General features: G+C 47.1%; 1 protein-coding gene across 8 annotated transcripts in view; it reads left to right on the top strand.

Moving 5' to 3' along the window:
* Positions 1-16,391, top strand: part of INPP4B (inositol polyphosphate-4-phosphatase type II B) — a 311,591-nt gene that overhangs the window by 74,831 nt on the left and 220,369 nt on the right. For 4 of the 8 annotated variants that reach the window (XM_064149505.1, XM_064149506.1, XM_064149504.1 and 1 more), the window contains exon 3: positions 9,932-10,008. The exons of the other annotated variants lie outside the window; for them this stretch is intronic. The gene's annotated coding sequence lies outside the window, so the exon portion shown is untranslated. The remainder of the gene's footprint in view (positions 1-9,931; positions 10,009-16,391) is intronic. 8 annotated transcript variants of the gene reach the window in all.

Here is a 16,391-nt window from a genome sequence, read left to right on the forward strand (position 1 = left end):
GAAGGCTTTTACTGTCTATTACCTACTTGACACTTTTAATTAAGTTCCCAACCTCCCCTCCCCAAATATTCCTTTCTTCTATCCTTTAATTACACCTCTGCTAAAGTGAGAGAATAAATAATGTGAGTAGAATAAAAGCAATATTCTAGCAGAGAAAAAAACCCAAGGTTTTATTTCAAAATAACTTGTCCAGTGGTTGTGTGACTTGAAGTGCATTTTGCATTCAGGCCAGAGATGACTATAGGGAATTCTATCTTGTTTTAAGATAGTGCAAACTATTGTTTTGTATTAAATCCCTTAATAAGTTTTACTTCCAAGGGCAAACCACAAACCTGTCCTGCATTTGACAACCCTACAGTGATCCACTGAGGACTTCCTGAAGTCCAAAACTGTAACACTGAAATGAGTATTTTTGTTACCCTCAATTTTCCATGTAGTCATGGTATTTGGAGCCCTCAGCTTTCAGTAAGGCTTTGTCCGAGCTGCAGGAGTAGGGAAATAGCTGTTTGGCCAAATCTGGAGTAGGGCAAGTGGGAGGAATCACTTTCCTTCCCTGTCTGCACTGACTCTCCAGCAGTCTGTGTGCTGGGTTCTGTTGAATTTATCATAGAGTCAGCCAGCCTGGACCTTCCCTGCCACAACTTGAGACTGTCCCCTTCTTCTGTTGCTGCTTGCCTGGCAGCAGAGCCCAACCCCACCTGGCTACAGCCTCCCTTCAGGTAGCTGTAGACAGCAATGAGCTCTGCCCTGAGCCTCCTCTGCTGCAGGCTGCACACCCCCAGCTCCCTCAGCCTCTCCTCACAGGGCTCTGCTCCAGGCCCCTCACCAGCTTTGGCGCCCTCCTGTGGACACCTTCCAGCACCTCAACATCTCTCTGCAATGGAGGAGCCCAGAACTGGACACAGCACTCAAGGGGTGGCCTGAGCAGTGCTGAGCACAGGGGCACAAGAACCTCCCTTGTCCTGCTGGCCACACTGTTCCTGAGCCAGCCCAGGATGCCATTGGCTCTGCTGCCCACCTGGGCACACTGCTGCCTCATCTTCAGCTCCTCTCTCCCAGCATCCCCAGCTCCCTCTCTGCCTGGCTGTTCTCAGCCACTCTGGCCCCAGCCTGTAGTGTTGCTTGGGGTTGTTGTGACCAAAGTGCAGAACCTTGCACTTAGCCTTGTTCAGTCTCATCCCATTGGCCTCTGCCCCTCCATCCAGCCTGGCCAGGTCCCTCTGCAGGATTGTCCTACTCTCCAACAGATCCACACTTGCTCCTAGCTTGGCATTGTCTGCAATTGGGTTTGCTCTGCAGAAGGAAGCAAACCAAAGTACTTAATGATGTCAGCTTTAATATTATTAAAAGAAACCCCGAATTCTCTCCACCAAACCATGCCAGATCACTGAGGCTGTTATGAAGGAATGTTGTTGCAGTCAGTAGAGCTGCATTTATGTTATGATTGTGGTGTTCCCCGGATCAAAGTTACAAAACAAATGACTGGAAAGAAGTTCTTTAAAGACAGGCAGACAGGCAGGCACTGCTTTTGAGAGTTCTCATTCATCAAGCACGGTAGGAGTATAAATATTCCATGTGAGATAAGAAATGTAACTAATTTCATCTTGGCATAATGCCAAATTGCTGGCAGCTGTTTTGTATCACGAGTGGGTTTGAGGATATTACTGGATGAATGCCTTTCAGGTTTTTAACTATGCTGCAACTGCTTTTCCAAGTCCTTTTCCCCTGGGGCTCTCATGCTGAAGCCCAACACCGTCAGTCAAGTGACTCTTAAAAACTCTCAGCAAGGTTTCTGTTGTCAGAAGCCACTGTTGATTTAGCCTCTCTGTGAGCCTGCCTGCTCCCTTTGGAGCAAATCACCTGGCATCAGTCTGCTGGGATTCAGAAGTATGCTGAAATGTAGATTCTGGGTGAACTCTGGAACAGAATGTGGTGGCAGAGGAAGAGCTCCACTGTGCTGCCACATCGATGTGCCAAGCTGAATTAGGGGACATAGCAGATGTGGTTTTGAATCCATGCCCTGCTAACAGTATAGGCAGAACAAAAATCATTTTCTTTGACTCTTCAGAGGTGGTGAGCTAATGAGAAGCAGAAGCTTGGGGAGAAATTGTGGCCTCTGATTTAGACCACATCCTCTTCCACTTGCCTCTGTCACCAGTCAGTTCTTAAGGTCAGCCTTCACATAAGCTAATCCAGTGTGAGATTAAATCATGAGAAGCGGTGGCAGAGGCAGCGAGAGAAATGGCTTTGTTTTCTATGTGACCTCAAGTTCAGTGGGAAATGGTACTTGAGGACCTCGCTGGTTCAAAAGAGGTGATGCTGCTCAATAACCTGTTCATTTGGCAGTAACTCTGCTGGTCTGTTTGTCTGCCCTCAACTTCCACAGAGGCAGAAACTGAGTGATGTTGCTGAGTGCAAATGAGCACCATGAACTCTTGGAGTGAGTCCAGAGGAGGGCTATGAAGATGCTAAGAGAGCTGGAGCAGCCCTGCTGTGAGGACAGGCTAAGAGAGCTGGGGCTTTGCAGACTGGAGAGGAGAAGGCTTTGAGAGGACCTTGGAGTGGCCTTCCAGGATCTGAAGGGGGACTTCCAGGAAGGCTGGGGAGGGACTGCTGATAAGGTCTTGTAATGGCAGGATGAGAGGTAATGGGTTTAAACTGGCAGAGGGGGGATTCAAACTAGACGTTAGGAAAGGGTTCTTTGCAGTGAGGGTGGTGAGACACTGGCACAGGTTGCCCAGGGAGGTTGTGGATGCCCCCTCTCTGGATATGTTCAAGGCCAGGTTGGATGAGACCTTCATAGAATCATAGAATTCAGCTAGGTTGGAAGAGACCTCCAAGCTCATCCAGTCCAACCTAGCACCCAGCCCTAGACATCAACCAGACCATGGCACTAAGTGCCCCAGCCAGGCTTTGCTTCAACACTTACAGGGATGGCAACTCCATCACTTCTCTGGGCAGCCCATTCCAATGCCAATCACTCTCTCTGGGAAGGACTTCTTCCTAACATCCTTTAGCAGCCTGGTCTAGCTGAGACAAATCGCTGCCCACAGCTATGGTTTTTAATGAGGCACAAGGATTTCAGCTGCCTTTTAAGGCTTCCACTAAACTACCCTCATCTGGAAAATTGTACATTACTGGAAATCTGCTCTTGAAGCCTGATGGCAGTGACTTGGTCGAAGTTGCTTTCAAACAGCCACCCACCATCAATCTCTGCAAGACAAAAAAGCTTTCTCTGAAGCTTGTTGACTGCCTAAAATTCTTCTGTTCAATGAGTGGAAGTAGTTATCTTTATTATGGTGCCAACTTGTATTGTGCTGTATTGTCACATTTCTGAAGTGTTCTATTTAGATTTGAAGTTGTAGCCAAAGGGGGGCTAAATTATGTAAATCTTATCAGAACCACTCTTCAAACCTCTGGAGGAATTGCTGCTTGGTTCCTGTCCAGAAAGATGATTTAAAATGCAGAGCTTTTGAAAGAACACAGAAACCTCCTGTAAAACAAGAGCAAATTCTCTTCTAGACAGATTTAGCTGAGATAGAGACAGAAATCTTATGTCAAGTCTCAAGTCAGGTGTTTTTTTCCCCCTCCCACTGGCTTATTTCCTCCTTTTACTCACTCCTGATTCTTCTAAGACAATTCTTTTCCTGTTTCTGTGTTTGAAGTGACTCTCTCTATATACATATATATAGACTATGTGATGAAAATGAAGATGCTCTGTATTTAATGGGTGTGACCAGCAGGTAGTGGGTAGTGATCCTCCCCCTCTTCTCCGCACTGGTGAGGCCCCACCTGGAGTACTGCATCCAGTCCTGGAGTCCCTATCACAAGAGGGATGTGGATGTGCTGGAAGGCATCCAGAGAAAGGCCACAAGGGGACCTACAGGAAGGCTGGGGAGGGACTACTGACAAGGTCTTGTAATGATAGGATGAGGGGGAATGGGTTTAACCTGGCAGAGGGGAGACTGAAATTAGATGTTAGGAAAGAGTTCGTTGCAGTGAGGGTGGTGAGACACTGGCACAGGTTGCCCAGGGAGGCTGTGGCTGCTCCCTCTCTGGAGGTGTTCGAGGCCAGGTTGGATGAGACCTTGAACAACTTGCTGTAGTGGGAGGTGTCCCTGCCAGTGGTGGGGTTTGGAACTGGATGAGCTTTGAGGTCCCTTCTAACCTAAACCACTCTGTGAGCTGGTCAGTGCTGATGTTATTCTGTTTTATAGATTCAGCTTGGTTTCCTCAGCACTGCATCTCTGGAAAGATACAGCCAACATGCTGGGTCTTGCTGCATGGGGTGACAGTAAGTCTGTTGTAATGGATATGTATTGCAAGCAATTTACTTAGGTGGAATGGTTTATTTTGATAGATGATGTACAAAGTTTTACAGTTTACTGGTTTAGTTTTCAGTGCTTGGTGACTTCTGTGTAAGTCTAGGACTAATCTCTGTTGGCAAGAAGATACTCTATTAATATCTCTGCTTTGATATCAGGTGAAGTTAGAGAAAAGAAGGAAATTGCTCTGTGTATGGTAAAGTGTAGGAAAGCTAATGGTGTTATAAGATCATCTTGTCATTCTAACTTCCTTCTAGAACAAATCTTACAACAGGGTAGCTGCCTCTCTTGTAAGAGTGCTTCTATTGGGTGTGCAAATGCTAGCTTCAGACAAGTCATTATTAAGGCACTAAAGAACTGCAAGAGAAATACCTGACCAGCTGATGTTTGCATACCATGGTGGGGGAAACACAGAGTGGCTGGAGATCAGCCAGGCAGAGAGGGACCTGGAGATGCTGGTACATAGTAGCTGAAGATGAGGCAGCAGTGCCCAGGTGGGCAGCAGAGCCAATGGCATCCTGGGCTGGATCAGGAGCAGTGTGGGCAGCAGGACAAGGGAGGTTCTTGTGCCCTTGGACTCAGCACTGCTCAGGCCACCCCTTGAGTGCTGTGTCCAGTTCTGTGCTCCTCAACTCAAGAGAGATGCTGAGGTGCTGGAAGGTGTCCAGAGAAGGGCAGCAAAGCTGGTGAGGGGCCTGGAGCACAGCCCTGTGAGGAGAGGCCAAGGGAGCCTGGAGAAGAGGAGGCTCAGGGCAGAGCTCATTGCTGTCTACAGCTACCTGCAGGGAGGCTGTAGCCAGGTGGGGTTGGTCTCTTCTGCCAGGCAAGCAGCAACAGAAAACAAGGGGACAGAGTCTGAAGTTGTGTCAGGAGAGGTCTAGGCTGGATGTTAGGAGGAAGTTGTTGGCAGAGAGAGTGATTGGCATTGGAATGGGCTGCCCAGGGAGGTGGTGGAGTCGCCATCCCTGGAGGTGTTGAAGCCAAGCCTGGCTGGGGCACTTAGTGCCATGGTCTGGTTGCTTGGCCAGGGCTGGGTGCTAGGTTGGGCTGGAGGAGCTTGGAGGTCTCTTCCAACCTGCTTGATTCTGTGATTCTCCAGCAAATGCAGTCTAAAGCCATGTTTTGGAATAAGTCATTGTGGAAGCACTGAAACTGAATTTCTGGTTCTGATGTACATTTTCCTTGTCCCTTGATGAAAGAAATGAAAAGAAATGGAAGTTTAATGTCCCATTTTTAGCTGCAGCAGAGCTGAATGGGAGTCCAGCCAGTGCTTTAAGTAGAGGAGCAGGCATGCAGATTTTCCAAAGTTGGAGACATCTGGAAGGAAGACCTGAAATAACCATTCTGAACTTTCTTCTTTTAAGGCTCATTTCTCAAAGAGCCTTTGAAGCTTTTAATGGTTATCCTTTCAATCTAGTACAATCCAAACCTGGGGCAGGGGGCAGGATGATGCCATCCTATGGCAAGTCACTTATCTGCAGTCACACCTCTTTAGTGTTTGTAGTTTTCAAAGGTTTTCTGCTCTTAAGTGATTTTTTTGTTGTCGTTGCAAGGCTGGCTCTTGCATTACAGTGCAGCAGCAGTGGCATGGCACCAGCAGTCTGAAGCTTTTTGGAACCATACAGTGAACTGTACCTCCTGCTGCAGCAGTTCTCTTCATCAGCTGCTACTTTGCACAGAGAAATCTTACTTTTTTGAAATGGGAATTATAAAAGTTGAGTCTTCCAGTCAATTTGTTCTTTCCCTTTTGGTTTCTTGGTCTTCAGATTCTTTTACAGCAGTGCCAAGGTGTTTTAGCACTTCAAAGTACTGTTCAGTGGATTTTGTGTGTGTGTGTTGGGAGCACATTTCAGTGCCTCTGATGGTTTCCTTTTCTGAAGGAGAGAAGGGGAAGCCTAAAAGCCTACCCACCCAGAACTTAAGACTGATTTTTCTCTTCTGGCTTGAAAATAGAGAAGGAAATTTCCTTGGTGTGGCAATAAATATGTAATCATAGAATCAACCAGGTGTTCAAAAAAAGCCTGGGTGAGGCACTTAGTGCCATGGTCTAGCTGAATGGATAGGGCTGGATTGATTCTATGATCATCCAGTCTGAACTATCACTCAGTCCTATCCAAGCAACAAGATCATAGAATCAGTCAGGGTTGGAAGGGACCACAAGGATCATCCACTTCCAACCCCCCTGCCATGCCAAGGGACACCCTGCCTCAGCCTCATCCAGCCTGGCCTTAAACACCTCCAGGGATGGGGCCTCAACCACCTCCCTGGGCAACCCATTCCAGCCTCTCACTGCTCTCATGCTGAAGAACTTTCTCCTCACATTCAGTCTGAATCTCTCCACCTCCAGCTTTCCTCCATTCACCCTAGTCCAGTCTTTTCTTGAAGGATACCATGGTGAAAGTAGAGGCTCCTGTAATCTCAGGTAACTCATTTTTGACTACTTGTCACATTAAGGTTTTTTAAGATGAAAAAGAGGATCTTTAAAATCCATCTGAACAGCAGAGACTATCTTCTTAATGTAACTTAAAGGACTGCAGGAAAAAGGATGGAAATAATTAGTTAAATAGCTCAAGGGTATTTTAGATATAATTTTCAGATGACTTCTGTATGGTTTCTATAATAGAATCAGCCAGGTTGGAAGAGATCTCCAATCTCATCCAGTCCAACCTAGCACCCAGCCTTGTCCAGTCAACTAGACCATGGCACTCAGTGCCCCAGCCAGGCTTGGCTTCAACACCTCCAGGCACGGAGGCTCCGCCACCTCCCTGGGCAGCCCATTCCAATGCCAATCACTCTCTCCGTGAGGAACTTCCTCCTAACATCCAGCCTAGACCTCCCCTGGCACAACTTCACACTCTGTCCCCTTGGTCTGTTGCTGCTTGCCTGGCAGCAGAGCCCAACCCCACCTGGCTACAGCCTCCCTTCAGGGAGCTGCAGACAGCAATGAGCTCTGCCCTGAGCCTCCTCTGCTGCAGGCTGCACACCCCCAGCTCCCTCAGCCTCTCCTCACAGGGCTCTGCTCCAGGCCCCTCATCAGCCTTGCTGCCCTTCTCTGGACACCTTCCAGCACCTCAACATCTCTCTTGAATTGAGGAGCCCAGAACTGGACACAGCACTCTGGGTGATTTGAAGTAAAACAGTTGAATATGATGACAAGACCAGGTTCAGGTGAATATTTGATCCTGGAGTTCAAATACTTCAGAAAGATTGCAACTTTTCTTTCAAATAGTTTTGGACTTGGCTTTTATCTCTGATTATACTCTTGTGAACTGCTCAGTAATCATCTACACTTCATTCTATTTACTCCTCCTTTATTGTTGTCTTCTTGAGGCTCATCATGATTTTCTGTGTAATTCTCACCTCACCTCTGGTGGGCTGATGAAGTTTTAAGGGAGAAATGTGTATCCCTTGAAGGAATGAACCTTTTGGACCAGGAGATGAACAAGATAAAGTGAAAAGATCCTGTTCAGTAGGAAGAGAGCAGTAAAATGAACAAAAGTGAACTTTTTATGAATGGTTGAAAATGATTTCTCCAGGGAAGGGAACAGTTTTAAGGAGTGTGAAAGGAAGCTTGTACTTTTGTTGCAGCCTCAGAGAGTGCTAAATGTCCCATTTACCTAGCACACAAATCACTCGAGTTTCAGACCAGCACACAGCATTTAATGCTTGTATCTGAATTTCTGTCACCACTCATAATTTTAAAGCATAACCTTACCTGTACCTGTGTGGCCAGCAGGACAAGGGAGGTTCTTCTGCCCCTGGACTCAGCACTGCTTAGGCCACACCTTGAGTGCTATGTCCAGTTCTGGGCTCCTCAATTCAAGAGAGATTTTGAAGTACTGGAAAACATCCAGAGAAGGGCAAGGAAGCTGGTGAGGGGCCTGGAGCAGAGCCCTGTGAGGAGAGGCTGAGGCAGCTGGGGGTGTGCAGCCTGCAGCAGAGGAGGCTCAGGGCAGAGCTCATTGCTGTCTACAACTACCTGAAGGGAGGCTGTAGCCAGGTGGGGTTGGGCTCTGCTGCCAGGCAAGCAGCAACAGAACAAGGGGACACAGCCTGAAGCTGTGCTGGGGAGGTCTAGGCTGGATGATAGGGGGAAGTTGTTGTCAGAGAGAGTGATTGGCATTGGAATGGGCTGCCCAGGGAGGTGGTGGAGTTGCTGTGCCTGGAGGTGTTGAAGCTAAGCTTGGCTGGGGCACTTAGTGCCATGGTCTGGTTGATTGGCCAGGGCTGGGTGCTAGGTTGGACTGGATGATTTTGGAGGTCTCTTCCGATTTGGTTGATTCTATGATGGTTTTGTGCTCTTTTCCCACAGGTGTGTTTTTCTACATGCATTCAAAGTGGATTTCATTTTATTTCTGGTTAATGCATCTACAGTGGCCTTCCAGTATCTGAAGGGGGCTACAGGAAGGCTGTGGAGGGACTATTGACAAGGTCGTGTCATGCCAGGAGAAGGGGTAATGAGTTTAAACTGGCGGAGGGGAGATTCAAAGTAGATGTTAGGAAAGGGTTCTTTGCAGTGAGGGTGGTGAGACACTGGCACAGGTTGCCCAGGGAGGTTGTGGATCTCTGATCACATTCAGTGATTCTGTGCTCCACAACCTCTCTGAAGGAGTTCAAGGCCAGGTTGGATAAGGCCTTGAGTGACCTGTTCTAGTGGGAGGTGTCCCTGCCTATGGCAGGGGGTTGGAACTGGATGAGCTTTGAAGTCCCTTCCAACCTAAGCTATTCTGTGATCTTATCCCTTTAATTTCCACTGACTTTTCATTCTCTCCCTTCTTTTGTTTTTGGCAGTAGTGCTCCCACAAGTATTCTGTATTAGCTCTTATGAGTGAAACAAATCATTCTCTAAGGTCTACCAAAATGGCTTCATTTCAGCTGACAACTCTGCAAGTCTTGTTATTAGCTTTGCATCCCAAGGTTAGCTGATCTGAATAGGTGAGATTCTAACCTGCAGTTAGAGAGAAATTTACAAATCAGGTCTTGGCAACAGAGAAAAGTACAGGGAGAATGAGGAGGTGAGAGACAGCATTGTTAATTCTGGGAACACTTCAGTTGTTTCCTTGTGTTAAGGGCAGTGGTGTTTTGGGGGCCAATGTTGCAGAACCATGGGATATTAGAGGTTGGAAGGGGGCTCACAAGGCCATCTGTATGTGGGCACATAATGTATTGTTCATAGAGTGTTTGATGGGATCTCTTTTCCAGCTCGTTTCAGCAAATGACAGTAACAGAATATTAACTTTCTAGAGCTGCAGCTTCACATACAAACAGTAGTGCTCTTCTTAGCAAATCTGTGTGACCTTGCACTGGGCATTCAGGAGAGAATGCAGGCAATGCTTTATTAAGTAGCTTTAGCACTAACACAGCCACTTGGATGGAGTTGGATTTCCTGGGTTTTTGCCCTCCATACAAGGGAGTAATCTCTCTGCTTCAGCCCAGGGGAAGCAATAGCAGGCAGGGTCCCACTGCGAAACGAGAGCTCTGTAGGGCCTCTTCTGTCTCCTGCATTTGAGCTTGAAGTTGCTTCTCTTAGCAATAGGTTTTGTCATCCAAAATTCCCAGATGCAATGGTGATGGGCTTGAAGTTGTCAAATGTCTTTTGGTTGCAGAGCCAGGGAAGGTGTCATCTCCCTGCAGTGTGTTCACAACAGGGGATAAAGATGGATTGCTGGAGCAGAGTGCAGAGGTAAGGTTGATCTTGTTGAACTGCGTAGGAGGCTTTGTAGCCACAGTGGCACCGCAAGCTAAGGGCAGAATTAGGTCAGCTTTTCACTCCTCAGTGTTCTGAACTTCTTTGGCTGGTGGTGTACAAAATGACCATTTAAAACCCTCCTCACACACCAGCTTGGCTTTTGCTTTTGTTGTATTTCTTCCTATCTTTTTAAGATGAGCAGCAAGAGAGTTTCTCACTACACCTACTTCATGTGTGCACCCATGGTCAGATTCAGGAAGAAAGCCCTAGAGCAGCAGAATCATAGAATGGGTTAGGTTGGAAGGGACCTCAAAGATCATCTAGTTCCAATCCCCAGTGCTGGGTCCAGTCCTGTTCAACATCTTTGTCAATGGCATTGATGAGGGCACAGTGTCTATTCAGCAAGTTTGCTGATGACACCAAACTGGGAGGCTTGGCTGATCCAGCTGAAGGCTGTGTGGCCTTCCAGCCTGGACAGACAGAGCTGGGCACAGAGAGACCAAATGAGGTTCAACAAGGACAAGTGCAGAGTCCTGCACCTGGGAAGGAATAATAAACTGCACCAGTACAGGCTGGAGGTGATCTGCTGGAGAGCAGCCCTGTGGAGAGGGACCTGGGGGTGCTGGTGGAAAACAAGGCACAGCAATGTGCCCTTGAGGTCGAGAAGGCCAATGGGATCCTGGGGTGTATTAAGAGGAGAGTATCCAGCAGATCAAGGGAGGTTCTACTCTCGTCTGCTCTGCCCTGGTGAGACCTCATCTTGAACACTGTGTTCAGTTTTGGGCTCCCCAGTTTCAGAGGGACAGGGATCTGCTGGAGAGGGTCCAGTGAAGGGCTACGAGGAGGATGAGGGGACTGGAGGGCATGGCTGATGAGGAGAGGCTGAGGGACCTGGGGCTGCTTAGTCTGGAGAAGAGAAGACTGAGGAGGGATTTAATAAATGTTTGTGAAGATCTGAGTGCTGGGGGTCAGAAAGAGTGGGACAGGCTCTGCTCACTGCTCCCTGGGATAGGACAAGGATCAATGGTTGTAAGCTGCAGCACAGGAGGTTCCAGCTCAACACAAGGGGGAACTTCGTTATTGTAAGGGTCACAGAGCACTGGCACAGGCTCCCCAGAGAGGTTGTGGAGTCTCCTTCTTTGGAGCCTTTCAAGGCCTGTCTGGATGTGTTCCTCTGTGACCTGTGCTAGATTGTGTGGTCCTGCTCTGGCAGGGGGATTGGACTCTATGATCTCCTTGGGTCCCTTCCAACCCCTAATATCCTGTGAGTCTGTGATCCCCTGCCATAGGCAGGAACACCTCCCACTGGAACAGTACTTACAATGCATGTCTCAGTTGCATTCCTATTCAAGTTGAATGTGAATTAATTGGTAAATATAATAATAGTAGCTTGCATAAGGAGTGCATGACTTTGATATGCTTTTAGGATGGATTTTGTAGCTGTTAGTTGGATTAAATCTTTCCTATTTCATGTGTTAATCTGTTACTGCAGTTGAATATAGTCCCAGATCATTCCAGCTTCTCTGAATTCTAGGTCAGCCTAAAGATTAGCCATGTTCTCAAAATTCTTGGCATTATATTCATGACTGTACTCTTCTTTGACATGGTCTCCTCTGAAAGGAGGAGGCTGGGTTAGGTATCACCAAAACAAATAGTTGAACAGTTCTTGTACAACCCTTCCAAACCCAAAAGTGAGATTTGTTTTTTGGCTTGCTGGGTATTTTTCATGGAGTTTGCCTCTGAAGGGAGACTCTGGAAGTAGTTTACAATGATGAATGAATAGTGCATCATACCAGTTTTTGCAGATGGGAAAGCTATAGTAGATGCCCAAGCAAATGCAAATAGCATTTGATCTGTTGAAGCAAGCAGTGCAAGGCAAAAGAGCATGAGAGGTAAGAGATTATTATGCAACAGCTGGCTCTGTTGTTGGTAAGACACAAGGCTAACTACCTTTTAGACAGGTAGACATATTTACCCATTGCTTCTTGGTACAGTTAAAACTTGGTACATTGTTTTAGTCTGGACTGCTTTTTATCAGCTACAATAGGAAAAAAAAATACATATATAGAATCAGAATCAAGCAGGTTGGAAGAGAGCTCCAAGCTCATCCAGTCCAACCTAGCACCCAGCCCTGGCCAATCAACCAGACCATGGCACTAAGTGCCCCAGCCAGGCTTGGCTTCAACACCTCCAGGCACAGCAACTCCACCACCTCCCTGGGCAGCCCATTCCAATGCCAATCACTCTCTCTGACAACAACTTCCTCCTAACATCCAGCCTAGACCTCTCCTGGCACAACTTCAGACTGTGTCCCCTTCTTCTGTTGCTGCTTGCCTGGCAGAAGAGACCAACTCCACCTGGCTACAGCCTCCTTCAGGTAGCTGCAGGCAGCATTGAGCTCTGCCCTGAGCCTCCTCTGCTGCAGGCTGCACACCCCCAGCTCCCTCAGCCTCTCCTCACAGGGCTGTGCTCCAGGCCTCTCACCAGCCTTGTTGTCCTTCTCTGGACACCTTCCAGTACCTCAACATCTCTCTTGAATTGAGGAGCCCAGAACTGGACACAGCACTTGATGTGTGGCCTAAGCAATCAAATTGCTCTCTTGGAAGGTGGAGTACTGCAACACAAAACAGTGCCCCAAGTTAGCTAAACCTTCATGAAAGGCTCTTGTACCTTCAGACACTGAACTCTAAAGTCTTCTCTGGATGTTTTTCACAGCCAGTTAGTTTTAGGATTAACTTTCTGGACTGCAGAATTTGACCATGTCAGTGCTTTTTTTGTTGAGAATGTCATGCTTGTTAGAGAAACCTTTCTGTTTCCTGGAAGACAGAAGCCAGATTGGCTGGCTTTGCATGGTTTGCCTAGGATTATAGGATATACTTTAGAGAAGCTTCTCAGTTGATACTGTACTGAGCACAAAAGTATCTTAGTGAGTTGTTAAGCTGGGACACTGGGAAACATTTGATATTTATTTCCAAAAAGTAGGTCAGAGTTCCTTGGGTTTTTTTCCAGGCCCATTTTCAGCAGTGGTGTGTTAGTAGCATTGCTATCAGCTTCCATATGCTTCATGTTGGCTGAGGTCATGCTGAAACTGGGAAAGGATTTTCTCTCTTTTTATTAGGCTCAGGATATTTTTTTGGCTGAAGTTCTCACAGACATCAGTTTCAATCATTTGCAAGGCTGAGATCAAGTCTAGGAAAGAAAAGCAGGTTTTCTTTGTTCAGTTTCCCCACTTGCTGTATGCCAGTGAAGAGAACTGCTGTGTTTGTGCTCATTCACAGCTAGAAGTGTCCTTAGCTGTACACATTTTCCTTTGGGGATTGTGCAAATTAGCAGCATTGCTAACAGGTTATCTAGGGAAGTAGAGCTTGGTTGCTCAAGTAGTTCACTCAAAGCATCTACTTAACATCTTCTTAGACTCTAGAAAAGATTGTTCATCATGTCAATAGCTCTCCTCTTGAAGTAACAGGATAACCTGAATCCTTATCTCGGTTTGGATAAGGACTCTGGCTTCAGCTTGATGCAATTTCACTCTGTTAAGCTGCCCCTTCAGTTTGAACATCTTCAGTTGTGTGGGCACAGATCCAGAAGGCAATCTCGAAGCTGAAATGAGGGTAGAGTTACCAGAGCCTTTTCTGGGACTGAGCTTGGATTTGAATGCTCTCTCCTGATCACACCATCTACAGTGCTGTGCAGGTTTTCATTGGAAGATACAGGTTTTGTTCTGCCATCTAAAGACAAAGTGAAGCAAAATATGAGTGTGCTTGTTTGTTTGTTCTTGTTGTTTGATGTGGTGTTTTGTTTTCCCTATGACAAACGATTTTGGTTTCTGTATTGTGATTAATTTCTAAACAGGAAGCAGTGCTCCAGGCTGGAGACAGAGTAGCTGAGAGCAGCCAGGCACAAAGGGAGCTGGGGGTGCTGGTAGAGAGTAGCTGAACATGAGGCAGCAGTGTGCCCAGGTGGGAAGCAGAGCCAATGGCATCCTGGGCTGGCTCAGGAACAGTGTGGTGAAACTTTCCCTGTGGCCTGACCAGTATTGAGTGAGTACTATGTCCAGTTCTGGGCTCTTCAAGAGAGATGTTGAGATACTGGAATATGTCCAGAGAACAGCAACAAAGCTGGTGGAGGGCTTGGGGCACAACCCTGTGAGGAGAGGCTGAGGGAGCTGGGGGTGTGCAGCCTGGAGGAGCTCTGGTGGATTGGCTAGGTTGGACTGGATGAGCTTGGAGGTCTCTTCCAACCTGTTTGATACTATATGATAAGGCCTAAAGCAGTCTTTGCCTTGGAGCATCTGGAGAGTTGTCATTCCAAATAGTACATGGGAAATAATCTTTTAACTACTGTAAAAATCACAGATTGACAGATTGCATTGGGTTGGAAGCCACCTGCAAGAGTCGTGTGATGGTTTGGGAGTTACCTGCCCCCACACCCAGACTAGACTCAGCTGGAAGTTAAGGAATGAAGCTTTATATTCCCAGCTCAGCACAATATACCAGCAGAGATTTACAATATATTACAAATATCTACAGCTCTAGGCAGAAATATGCAAGTTAAAATTAATACAGAAACACACAGCAGCCCTCCCAGAAATCAGAGTGCCCAGGAGGGGCTCCCAATCACCCTTCCACCTTCTTCCCACTCCTCTACCTTATCCTTGACTCTGCCTTATGTGCTGAGTTGGGAGGATCAGCAAGGGGGGTTAGAAGCAGAAGGATTAGTTGGGTTACACAGATTCAGGCAGAGCAGCAGAAGCCCAGGGTGTAAACACAGACACTGACCTCTGACAGATAGAAACTGTCTTATCTATGTTTGTGTCCTTGGTTCTATACATCTCAGCAAGCCTATGAGTGAAGTAGCCATCACCATTGTTTCCTTTTCACAGCCTATCATCTGTTTTTTCTTATTAAAGTATTCTAATTAGCTTCAGACCAGCACAGGTTGTCTTGTCCTACCCCCTGCAGTCAGCAGGGACCTCTCCAATGGGATCAGGCTGCCCAGGGCCACAATTGCATGTCTCCAGGGATGGGACTTCACATCACTGGGCAACCTGCTCCAGTGTTTTACCTCTCTCATTGTAAAAAACTTTCTGCTTATGTCCAACCTAAATTATGGAATCACAGAATGGTTTAGGCTGGAAGGAACCTCAAGGGTCATCTAGTTCCAACCATAGGCAGGGACTTCTCCCTCTGGAACAGTACTTAAAATGCATATCTCAGTTGCTTTCCTGTTCAAGAACCCTTTCCTAACATCCAGTTTGAATCTCCCTTCTGCCAGTTTAAACCCATTACTCCTTGTCTTGTCTTGACAAGACCTTGTCAACAGTCCATTCCCAGCCTTCCTGTAGGCCCCCTTTGGATACTGGAAGGCAATTATAAGGTCCACTTGAAGCCTTCTCTACTCTGCTCCAGATGAAAACCATTGCCTCTCATCCTATTGCTTCAAGCTCTTCTAAACAGTCCTTTCTGCAGGTTTCCTTTAGATACTGAAGTGTAGCTGTAAGATGTCCTCGAACCTTCTCTTGTCCAGGCTGTACAGCCCCTGCTCTCCTCGCACCTCTGCATGGGAGAGGTCCTCCAGCCCTCTGATCATCTTGGTGGCATCCTCTGGACCCTTTCTAGTAGGACCATGTCTCTCTTATGTGTGGGGCCCCAAAACTGGACACAGTACTCCAGGTACTCTCACCAGAGCAGAGTTGGAACGGCAGAATCAATGAAGTGCTTCACAGCTGTGGGTGGCATTTGAATGTGCTCTCTGGGCTTGACTCCTGCTGCTAAGATTGCCCTGTGGTCTTTATTTCTGATCATACTTCTCGTTTTTATCTCAAGCAAAATCATGAAACTGCAGCCCAGTGGAGCCATACGATTGTCAGCACTGCCACGAGTGATCTGCTAAAGTTCATTGTAGTTTTATGCAAATGCTTTGGCAATTTGTGATGTTAATTGGGTGATTATTTCCTGAAGGAAAACAGGTGAAGCCAAAAGCAGATTGCAGGCTCGCATTACCGTGCACCAGAATGAAAGTGTCTATCTCTTCAGCTAGCAGTCAGGCAGATGTTCTCTGGATTTACAACAGCATCTCACAGCCATCAGGATTTAGAAGCAAAGGGCTTTTTTTTTTTTTGCAGGGCCTCAAATGTCACTGAAGCAGCTGGCTGCATTGTGTAGAGAGAAACTGCTGGCAGCTGTGGTGGAGCAGAGGGAGTGGTTGCTACAGCCAGGAGTACAAGGTGTTGGTCAAGGGTTTATGTCTGATGCTGGATTTCCCTTTTGCTGTCTGCTTAACTTTTGGTTGCCCAGTGAAGTAATTTCAACTACTTTCAAGGGCAGGACTTAGTTGGGTGGTGGCATGTAACAAGGGAGGTTCTTCTGCCCCTGGAC

This window comes from Pogoniulus pusillus, chromosome 10, assembly GCF_015220805.1.
Source record: "Pogoniulus pusillus isolate bPogPus1 chromosome 10, bPogPus1.pri, whole genome shotgun sequence".
NCBI lineage: Eukaryota > Metazoa > Chordata > Aves > Piciformes > Lybiidae > Pogoniulus > Pogoniulus pusillus.